At 39.7% G+C, this 10,434-nt stretch overlaps 1 protein-coding gene across 5 annotated transcripts in view; it reads left to right on the top strand.

Annotated features, from left to right (window-relative positions):
* USP6NL (USP6 N-terminal like) overlaps positions 1-10,434 on the top strand; it is a 246,577-nt gene that overhangs the window by 104,512 nt on the left and 131,631 nt on the right. The gene's annotated exons all lie outside the window — the stretch shown is intronic.

The raw sequence follows: 10,434 nt of genomic DNA, 5'->3' as shown, positions 1-10,434 counted from the left end.
TGGTGCCTTCTCAGGGGTAGCGGACGTGGAGGAGGAAGGAGAGGCAGGTGAGGAGGGCACAGTAGGTGAAACTCTATGGAAATACATCATGATTTCTGTCTGACTCTTTTGCTTTTTCATTTTTCCAAAAATATTCCCATACTTTACCAATCCTTCTTCCACCATTTGCTTCAGTTTCAGTGCCTGTACCGTAGAAGGGTCCGTGTTGTTAAAGAAGTCAAAAGCAGTTTTGAATGAAGGGACCCCTTCCGCCAGATTATCTGATTTCAATTTGTTTTCGGGCTCTGCTGCTTCTGTGTCTTCCTCATCGTCCGGCACTGGTTCGGAAGCATTCATTTCCATAAGGTCATCTGTTAACTCCTCTCGTGTGGTATCTGTTATCTCTTGAATTTCTCTAAGATCCATATCTTGAAACCCTTCAACCCCCCCCCCCCCCCCCAACCCCGATCTTTTCTTTGCCATGTCCACAATCTCTTTCCTGGTTTCCTTGGTTGGCTGTGTTGTAAATCCTATGAAGTCAGGCATAACATCTGGACACACTTTTCCCCAGCAGGAGTTTATTGTTTTGGCCTTGATGGCTTTCATGACTTTTTCCGTAACAACATGGCATCTTTAGTAGTGTAATATTTTCAGACTCTCATAATGTTCTCACTGTCAGAGTTCTCTTCCATAACGTTAACAATCCTTTCTGTAGAGTGCCAAGTAATGAGCCTTAAAGGTCCTTATGTCCCCAATCTGAAGGCTGAATTAGAGACGTATTTTGGGGCATGTGGGCCACTTTGACGCCTTCAATGTTGAACTCATGGGGCTCTGGGTGGCCAGGGACACTGTCCAATATCAAAACAACTTTGAAAAGTAGTCTCATACTAGCAAGATACTTCTTGACTTCAGGGACGAAACATTGATGGAGCTGATCCAAGAAAAGGGTCCTGGTTGTCCAGGCCTTCTTCTTGTACAACCAAAAGGCTGACAGCTGGTGTTTATCTTTTCCCTTCAAAGCCCAGGCTTTCTAGATAAGGACAGTCTGGTCATAAACCTGACTGCATTTGCACAAAACGGTAAAGTTAGCCTGTCCCTTCTTGCCTTAAATCCTCATGCTTATTTCTCTTCCTTACTAATGTCCTTTGTGGCATTCTTTTTTTTTTTTTTTCCCCTCCTCCAGAATAGGGCACTTCATCTGCATTAAAAACCTGGTCAGGCAGATACCTTGTCTTAGTGATTTTCTTAATGGCATCTGGGAACTCGTCTGCTGCCTCTTGGCTGGCAGAGGCTGCTTCTCCTGTTATCTTGATGTTTTTTAAGCCAAACCTCTTTCTAGAATTATCAAACCATCCTGTGCTGACATTAAATTCTCTGGCTTTAGATCCTTCATCCTCTTTTTGCTTTAAGTTGTCACATCATGACTTCGCTTTTTCTCCAATCATACTAGATTCTGTAGGTATTCCTTTCTTACAGCAATCCTGTACCCACATAAGTACAGCATTTTCAACATGAGATAAAAGGTATTTCATGAAAAGTGTAGGGTTTTCACATCTGCTGGCATGGCTGTGGCGATGGCTTCACAGATTGCCTTTCCCCTTCTGGTTAATTTTATACAGTTGTGATTTAATCTCCACATTTGTTTACATTTGACTGTGAGTGGTGGCATGCATGGTCTGTAAGTGTGTGCATAAGTTTTGATACATTTTAACTTTTTGTAATAGATTTGTATATATTTTATGGTAACAGGTGATAAAATAGACTAATGTCTACATATATTTTACACATTCATGACAGACCTTTTACTTAATTTTTTTGATATTTCTAGGCTATGCGATTTGTCTGTGAGTTTTTCCAGATTGTCTCAAATCTCCAAAAAGTTTTCCACTGTGTTTACTGAAAAATATCTGTGTAGGACCTGTACAACTCAAACCCATGTCGTTCAAGGGTCAACGGTAAATGTTTTGGCTCTGAACAATTTTGCTTCCATTCTGTCTTTTAGCTGTGCTTTGGAAAAGAGTTAAGATTGTCAGAAACTGATCTTTAGTTAAATGAAATATTGTAGCTAATAACGTAACAGTGGACAGAGAAAGGTGGGATTCCTTTTGAGATATTTTGTAGTGTCTGATAGATCATGGTTTGCAGCTGAAAGATCATGGTTTTCAGCTTATATTTAAAGTGGATGTATTTTGCTGCACACATTGACTAAGTTTGAGAAACTGAAGTTACAGCAGGTAGTATTCTTGATTTAGTTGTTTGTTTGAAGTTTTTTTTTATGATTTACAAAAAGTTTCAAGCTTTTTTTTTTTTTTAATGGTTCTGTTTATTTTTGAGACAGAGAGAGACAGAGCATGAGCAGGGGAGGGGCAGAGAGAGAGAGAGAGAGAGGGGGAGACGCAGAATCTGAAGCAGGCTCCAGACTCTGAGCTGTCAGCACAGAGCCTGACGCGGGGCTCGTACTCATGGAGTGTGAGATCATGACCTGAGCTGAAGTCGGACGCTCAGCCGACTGAGCCACCCAGGCGCCCCAAAAAGTTTCAAGCTTTTGACCAAAAAAGAACTAATGAGAAGTTGAGAAATGACTACTTGTGGCATATACTGTTCATTGCCCACCCGGTATCCTATCTCCTTCAAATCTTTACTAATAACAGGATTTTGATTTTGTTTGGAGTGATACTGTTTGTTAAAAAACAAACCAGTTAAACGGTATTTTTCTGCGATGGAAGTAAAAGTCAGCTAGAGATTTCTGGGAAAGTTTTGCTTTCTGAGATAGTTGGTCATCTCTGCTTCCTTGTTACATCTTTTTTTCTTATCTGGAACGTGAATGTAATTCCTGAAGTTGTAGCAGCCATGATGTGACCGTGAGGACAGAAGCGATATGGTGGAAGAGAAATGTAGAAGTCTGGTCTTTGGTGAAAGCACTGGGACCAGTGAGCATTTGCACCACCTCACTTCCCTCTACACTTTTTGGTTTATTACTTATAGTCAAAGCAATCCTCACTAGTGTGTATCCAAAAGTATATCTTTTAAATAGCAGAATCTCTTAGCATGCAACTCAAGCCCTATTACAGTATATTTTGTTATTGTTGGGGTTGGGTAGTCTTAATGAGGAATAGTCTTTATCCTGAGTTAAAACACAGATGTGGCTGTTACCATAGGATGGGAGGGACATTGATGGTTAGGGAATCAGAAGACCTATGATCTAGTTCTACCATCATGTGGCAAGTCAGTAAATCTCTGCGTGTCATGGTGTTTTCCATTTGTTCTATGATGAGGTGTTCTCTAAGATCTCAGCACTGACATTCATATTCTGTTATTTTTCTTAAAGCCATTTTTGTTTTTTTGTGATGACCTCTTAGATTAAAATATCAGATTCATAATGCTCACCTGGCTGTCTTCACTGTTTTCTACACACACACATAGTAAATTGGGTTGCAGAAGTCTTAGAAAGTATAAGCTTAAATATAAAAACTTTCAGAGAGTTTTTACAGTTTACTGCTATGTCGATATACAGTAATGTGACTTAATCAAGAGAAAGGCAGCACAGACGAGGCTAATTGAGATCATGGACTATATTCAGGCAGACTTGGGTCTCAACCCTGTATCTGTTTCTCACTTATTAGCTGTGTGACCTTTGGCGAGTTACTTACGTCCCTGTGCATCAGATTCTTTTCCTGGAGTAGGGATGATCATGGGACGTACTTTGCAAGAGTGTCGTGAGGATTGAGATCAGGCATATAAAGGGCCTGCACGGTGGCTGGCATGTAGTAAGAGCTCAGCGTTAGCTGCTGTTAATGTTTTCCTTGGTTCTGTTATTTTTGTTGTTATTGCCACTGATATTGCACTCCTGATATGTTCGATGGCTACTAAACTTGCTGATAAGCGTTTGTGTCCAGGAGAGAAGACAGTGCTCTCTGTGCACAGTGGTCAGACTCAGTATAGTGATGGGTAGTCTTTTGAACAGTTTCATTTCACTTACACTTGGAAAACTTTAAGCAGTGCATTTATTCTTTAAATTGAGAAATGTGATATTTGAAATTGTGTATGTCTTATGGGCACAGATAATTGATAACAGTTTTATCAGAACATTGTGTTAGGGAAGTATATTTCTGTGTATAGATTTTAATTAGCAAGCTGTTTTAAAATACATTATTTTAAAGAAAAATGGGTCCATGTTATTTAGCTCATTGGTCCAGTGTGTCATTGTCTCAACTATGATAAAGAATTATGGAAGTAAGGCAGTAAATTTTGCAATCAGTTATTGCTTGGAAGTCTAAATTCTTTGAAAAGTTTTCTTTGGATTGTATAAACTAAAATTGAATGCAGTGGACATCCTGAGTAACCTTCCTTTCTTGCTTGTCAGTAAGGTCGTACTCCATGGTAATTAAGAGCATCGTCTGAACTCTGTCCCTCATGGTACACTAGCCACTAATGCATGGTTATTTAAACTTAAACAACTTAAAGAAAATAAACTTAAGTAACTTAATAACTTAAATAATTAATATTAAGGAAAATGAAACAATTCAGTTCCAGAGCGCCTGGATGGCTCAGTTGGTTAAGCGTCTGACTTTGGCTCAGGTCACCATCTCATGGTTTGTGGGTTCGAGCCCCGCATCGGGCTCTGTGCTGACAGCTCAGAGCCTGGAGCCTGCTCCAGATTGTGTCTCCCTTTCTCTCTGCCCCGCTCGTGCTCTCTCTCTCTCTCTCTCTCTCTCTCTCTCTCTCTTAAAAATAAATAACCATCGGGGCGCCTGGGTGGCGCAGTCAGTTAAGCGTCCGACTTCAACCAGGTCACGATCTCGCGGTCTGTGAGTTCGAGCCCCGCGTCGGGCTCTGGGCTGATGGCTCGGAGCCTGGAGCCTGTTTCCGATTCTGTGTCTCCCTCTCTCTCTGCCCCTCCCCCGTTCATGCTCTGTCTCTCTCTGTCCCAAAAATAAATAAACATTAAAAAAAATTTTTTTTTTAAATAAATAACCATTAAAAAAATAAAAAATAAAAAATAAAAAATTCAGCTTCTTAGTCACACTAGCCACATGGTAAGTGCCCAGTAGCCACGTTGCAGAAAGTTCTGTTGGACCCTACTGGGCAGACTGTCTAGCCAGACTGCCTGGATTCATATCTTGAATCCACAACCATCTAGTCATGTGAACTTGGGCAAGTTATTTAATTTCTCTGTGCCTCAGTCTCCTCCTATGTACATTTGGATTAATAACAGCACACATTCTCATAAGGTTGTTAATGGGGATTAAATGAATCAACATTTGTAAAGTGCTTAGAACAGCACCTGGCACATAGTATCTGTGTGTTTGTTAAGTAAACAAATGTGTGTTGTGTGTTCAGATTTATTACACTTTATAGTTAGTAATGTGTAATGATGATATTTTTGCCTTTAATGTATTTTTCATTGCCCATTTGAGAAAAAAATTTATGTATACCAACCTGTTTGGATGCATTTTTCATTTTTATATTGGATCACCATTTAGAACAATGTTTCGGTCATACATTTGAGCTTAAAAAATTCATTGTGAGTCCTCACTGCTCTCAGGGTGAAGCATGGTCTCCTTTGATGGGCCTTTTGGGAGTTCCGTCCTACCCATCCCAACTCACTTTCCACTACCGTCACTTCTAGCCCTTTGTTCCATTTTTTTTTAAATCACTGCCTTAGTTGTTAAAGATATTTAATGCTGATGGTTTCCCTCTTGAAATGGTGTAGGAGCTCTCCCAGAATGTGTAGTGTTAGGATGTGTGCATTTAGTAAATGCTCAGAGTATGCTTGATGAATAAAAAAATCTTTAGATTTTGAAATGCAATCAGTATTTCTATTAATATCAAAACACATTTGTTCAAGTAATTTCTGAAGTAAAGGGAATTCAAAACCCATTCTGCCATCTGTGATGTCAGTATCAGAAATGTGCCCCATGTCTCAAGACTCTACTTGTCTATATTTGTCTCAGTGGGGAAGATCTGGGTAATAGTTCTTGTCACTGGAGGTCACAACCCTACAACATGGTGGCACGTGGAGCACCCTTTGGTGACACATTTGTTGATTTTCTGAATGGTGCATTCTTCTCTTTTCCTTTCCTTTCCTTTCCTTTCCTTTCCTTTCCTTTCCTTTCCTTTCCTTTCCTTTCCTTTCCTTTCCTTTCCTTTCCCTCCCCTCCCCTCCCCTCCCCTCCCCTCCCCTCCCCTCCCCTCCCCTCCCCTCCCCTCCCCTCCCCTCCCCTCCCCTCCCCTCCTCTTTCTTTCCTTCCTTCCTTCCTTCCTTCCTTCCTTCCTTCCTTCCTTCCTTCCTTCCTTCCTTCCTTCCTTCCTTCCTTCCTTCCTGAGAGACAGCGTGAGAGAGTGAGGAGATTGAGACTGAGTGAGTGTGTGGTGGGGGAGGAGGAAAGAGAGAGAGAAGAGAGAGGGAATCCCAAGCAGGCTCCATTTCCTGACCCTGAGAGTGAGACTCTATCTCACGACCCTGAGATCATGACCTGAGCCAAAATCAAGAGTCAGACACTTAACTGACTGAGTCACTCAGGGGCTCCTGGATGATACATTCTTAAAGGATGCTGATTTTATCTTGGTTTCCTCACTTCTTTAAATTGTCTTGCACACTCTTTGGTCTGTCGTTTGTTGCTTCTTTTCTGTGTTTTTCCTGATTATACTCAAGGATTTATCACATGGATATAACAAAGGGGAAAAAAAGTCAAATCAAAAGGAAAAAAAGTACCACCTAACAGAACAAGTAGGGCACCTGGGTGGCTTAGTTGGTTAAGCGTTCAACTTCTGCTCGGGTCATGATCTTGTGGTTCATGGGCTCGAGCCCCACATTGAGCTCTGTGGTGACAGCTCAGAGCCTGGAGCCTACTTCAGATTCTGTGTCTCCCTCTCTCTCTGCCCCTCCCCCACTCGCATTCTGTCTCTCTCTCAAAAATGAATAAACATTTAAAAAAACAAGCAAAATGTAGTTTTTATTTTTTTATAGTAATGACATCTGGGTATAATTTAGGTTATTTTTCACTTTAAACAAGTTACTTTCTCAATATGAGGAAAAACGTGTAAAAACTTGAGTGTAGACTTCTGTAGATGGTGGGTGCCTGTGGTATAAGATCTCACGGAATCTCTGTTACTACATTTTGCTTAATGGAAAAGAATAGCAGTGGCAGATCCATAATTATCTGTGGACAGCTGCATTTTGGGTTATGTATCCTGTCACAAATATATGTGGTGCCAGTTACCTTGTATTATATATTATATGATGGAGAAAAGAGTGGGTATTATAAAACCGGTAATGTGAGTCAGATTTATACATGGGCTTGCAGTGTAAGTAGGGATCCTCAGACAGCCTCTCTAAGACATTGATCAACATCCTTTCTTGCTTTCTTAGTTTTCTTAGAGATGGCGTGGGGGGATAGTTGGGAACTGGTAGGACAGAGGTGTACTGAGTTCTACCTGACAGTGATTTAGAGTAACGCTTTGCATCGATCTCTGCTTGTTCTCCTATAACACATGTCCTTATGCTTACTTTTTAAAAGGGTTGTGCCTTTATTAAGCTGTGACCTTCTTGAGGGCAAGGACCTCATTCGCTCATTCATTATTTTGAAGAAAAGTTAATTCTTTTTTTTTATTTTTTATTTTGAAGAAAAGTTAATTCTGAAGAATGCAGTGGTTCATGAGCTTGCCCGGTATTTGTTTCTCCAGACAAATCTCTTTATCAGCAAAGAGATGAATGCACCTGGATAATAGATAATTGGTATATTTAATCAGTTACCTAATGACTGAGAGGATTTGATTCTCACTCTATATTATTTTATTACTGAAACAGACTGCCCAGTAGATTTTATAAACATTCTCTAGAGAACAATTAGGTTTGCAGTGAGTTGTTTTACTTAGAATGCCACTTGGAATTAAATGTTTATTTGTACCCACTATCTTGATATAATCGGAGTGCAATTTAAAAGTACTGCAGTGTCTGTGGTCACAGAACTTGCTGCCCTTTAAAAAACAGGCTACTTGAGTATTGTTTCTCTTCTATTTGGCAGACACAGATGCAGTAGTTAATAAAGGTCATTTTGCTACCTAGTCATGTGAGCTTTTAATGACTGTTACCTGAACACCTGCTAGTTACATCACTATGGTTACCAAAAACATCCAACACAATATAGATGCGGTACTTTGGAAATCTGACTTGGGCTCATCTAAATTGCAATTTAAGAACATTTTAATATTCCTTTAAATTTTAAGTAATTGTGGGAAAGCCCTTATCTTGCTGTAAACAATCACACATGTGAATGAAAACCTTTGGAATGGTTATACTTGATAATCTTGGCATCCTGTGGGCTGATTTCTTGGTGTCTAGGAATTAATTGTCTGTGCAGAATTGGGTGGGGGGAAGCAGTGACTTTCTTATGCATTGATTATCCTCTGAAACCTTGATTGGAAATGTGGGGTTTGGAGTAGAGTTGAAAGGAAAGGAAAAGTTCATTCAGATTCTGCTGGAAGAAATTTGAAGAGTGAGAAAGAGTATATTGATTATGGGTTTTCAAATAGGACCAAGTATTTTTAAAATTTTGAAACAATTTCAGTCACAGCAGGTTGCAAAACATAGTACTGGGAGGTCCCATGTACCCTTCACCAGTTCCCCCTATGGCAACGTGTTACAGAACTGTAGTTAAATATGAAAACCAGGATATTGACATTATGGCAACTTACAGACTTTATTCAGATTTCACCAGTTTTATATGCTGTGTGTGTGTGTGTGTGTGTGTGTGTAGTTTATGCAGTTAGCACATGCATAGATTTGTGTAACCACTGTGCTTAAAATCAGGCAGAGTGCCTGGAAGTCCAGGGTGAGCACACTCTGTAGGGCAGTTACAGTGGTGGAGTAAGGGCCTTAAGTAAGCCAGTGCTTTGCATTCTCCTCCTCAGTCACATTCAGTCTTTGTCCTGACGTTTGCAAGAGAGCTGCTTTGTCTCCATCTTTAGGTCCAAGAGCCAGGAGGAAAAGGAGAAGGGGAACTCCAGAATGGGTGTCACCTGGATAAAGAAAGCATAAACACTTCCTTAAACCACTAGCCAGAACTGTATCACATGGCTGCAAGGTGGCCTGAGAAGCAAGTATTTTTTAACATGAAACATTCTTGCTGAAAAACTGGGCTTCTAGCAGTAAGGGAGATGTAGGAATATGGGATACACAACTAGCAGTGTTTGTTGGAGAATGCAGATATAAACGGTAATGAAATATCATGTGTGCCTAAGACTAGCTAAAATTCAAAAATATGGATAATATTCAGTGTGATGAAAGAGGTACTAACACGTTGTTTGGTATGTTTTTTGGTGGGCAGTTTCGTATTCTTTATCAGAATTAAAAGTCATGTTTTATCTGGCCCATCATTTCAAAGCTGTGATTCTGTTTTGTAGAACACACTGTTCCTGCTTATGTGCATAAAGGTCTGTGTGCAGCGTTATTCACATAATATGAAACCACCTGAAATTACTTGGATAACTCAGTAGGAGAAAGATTAGTACACAGTGATCTGTCCATTCAGTGGAGCACAGTACAGCCGGCCATTAAAGATAATAAGCTTGATTGATACGAACAGATCTGGAAAACAGCCATGAAATATATGTGAGGAGAAAATTGCAGAACAGTATGCATAGTATGGTTCTCTTTGCTGCCCTCTCGTACGTACGTATGTACGTGTGGATATATGTGTTCTTCTGCATGAGTGCGTGTGTGTGTGTATTTGGTGTGATTTTATCTGTTTTGGAATATGCAGATGAAAAAGACTGGATGGAAACACCCCGAAGCACAGTTAACACTGGGAAATGGGTTTGGGAAGGCAGTATGGGGGAAAGAGATTTCACTTCCTTTATACACATCTGTATTGTTTGAATAGTTTACAAGTGTGTGATAACTGTTCAGTTAGGAAATGAAGTATTCTATAGTGTAATTTTTTTGGATGCTTGAAGCACAGACTTTGATATATCAACTTTCTGGATGAAACTACTTAGAATTTTATTTTGTCATTTTATGCTGTAGACTATACTAGATACTTTTTTCTGAGTAACTCAGGGCCTAGGGAGATACTTAGCGCTGCTGAATATACTCCAGGTAGATTTAGATTAAATGCTATTTAAATCTTCCTTATAAATTTTTTAACTTTCTGATTCTTTGGGCGGGCAGTTACTTGTACGTTATCAGTGCATCTGCCTCTAATAGTCTTTCCTAGTCTCATTTTTTGCTTTAATATTCTTTGACTTGGGAGTGAAGCAACTATCAACCTGCTTTTTAAACTACATCTAAAAGTAGTTCTGAATAAAGATGGAATAAATTAGTTCTGAATGAAAGTTGTAAGAGATGTTTTAAGAATGTACATGAACTTTATTATTGTTGGCACACTGATTTTTTTAGAAGTCTTTTCTTCTTCTTTGGTTAGCTGTATTTCAGTTATTTGCTGGGGCTTGATG

This window comes from Felis catus, chromosome B4, assembly GCF_018350175.1.
Source record: "Felis catus isolate Fca126 chromosome B4, F.catus_Fca126_mat1.0, whole genome shotgun sequence".
Classification (NCBI taxonomy): domain Eukaryota; kingdom Metazoa; phylum Chordata; class Mammalia; order Carnivora; family Felidae; genus Felis; species Felis catus.
The sequence above is the reverse complement of the archived record's forward strand: the minus strand, read 5'-3'. Positions and strand labels throughout refer to the sequence as shown.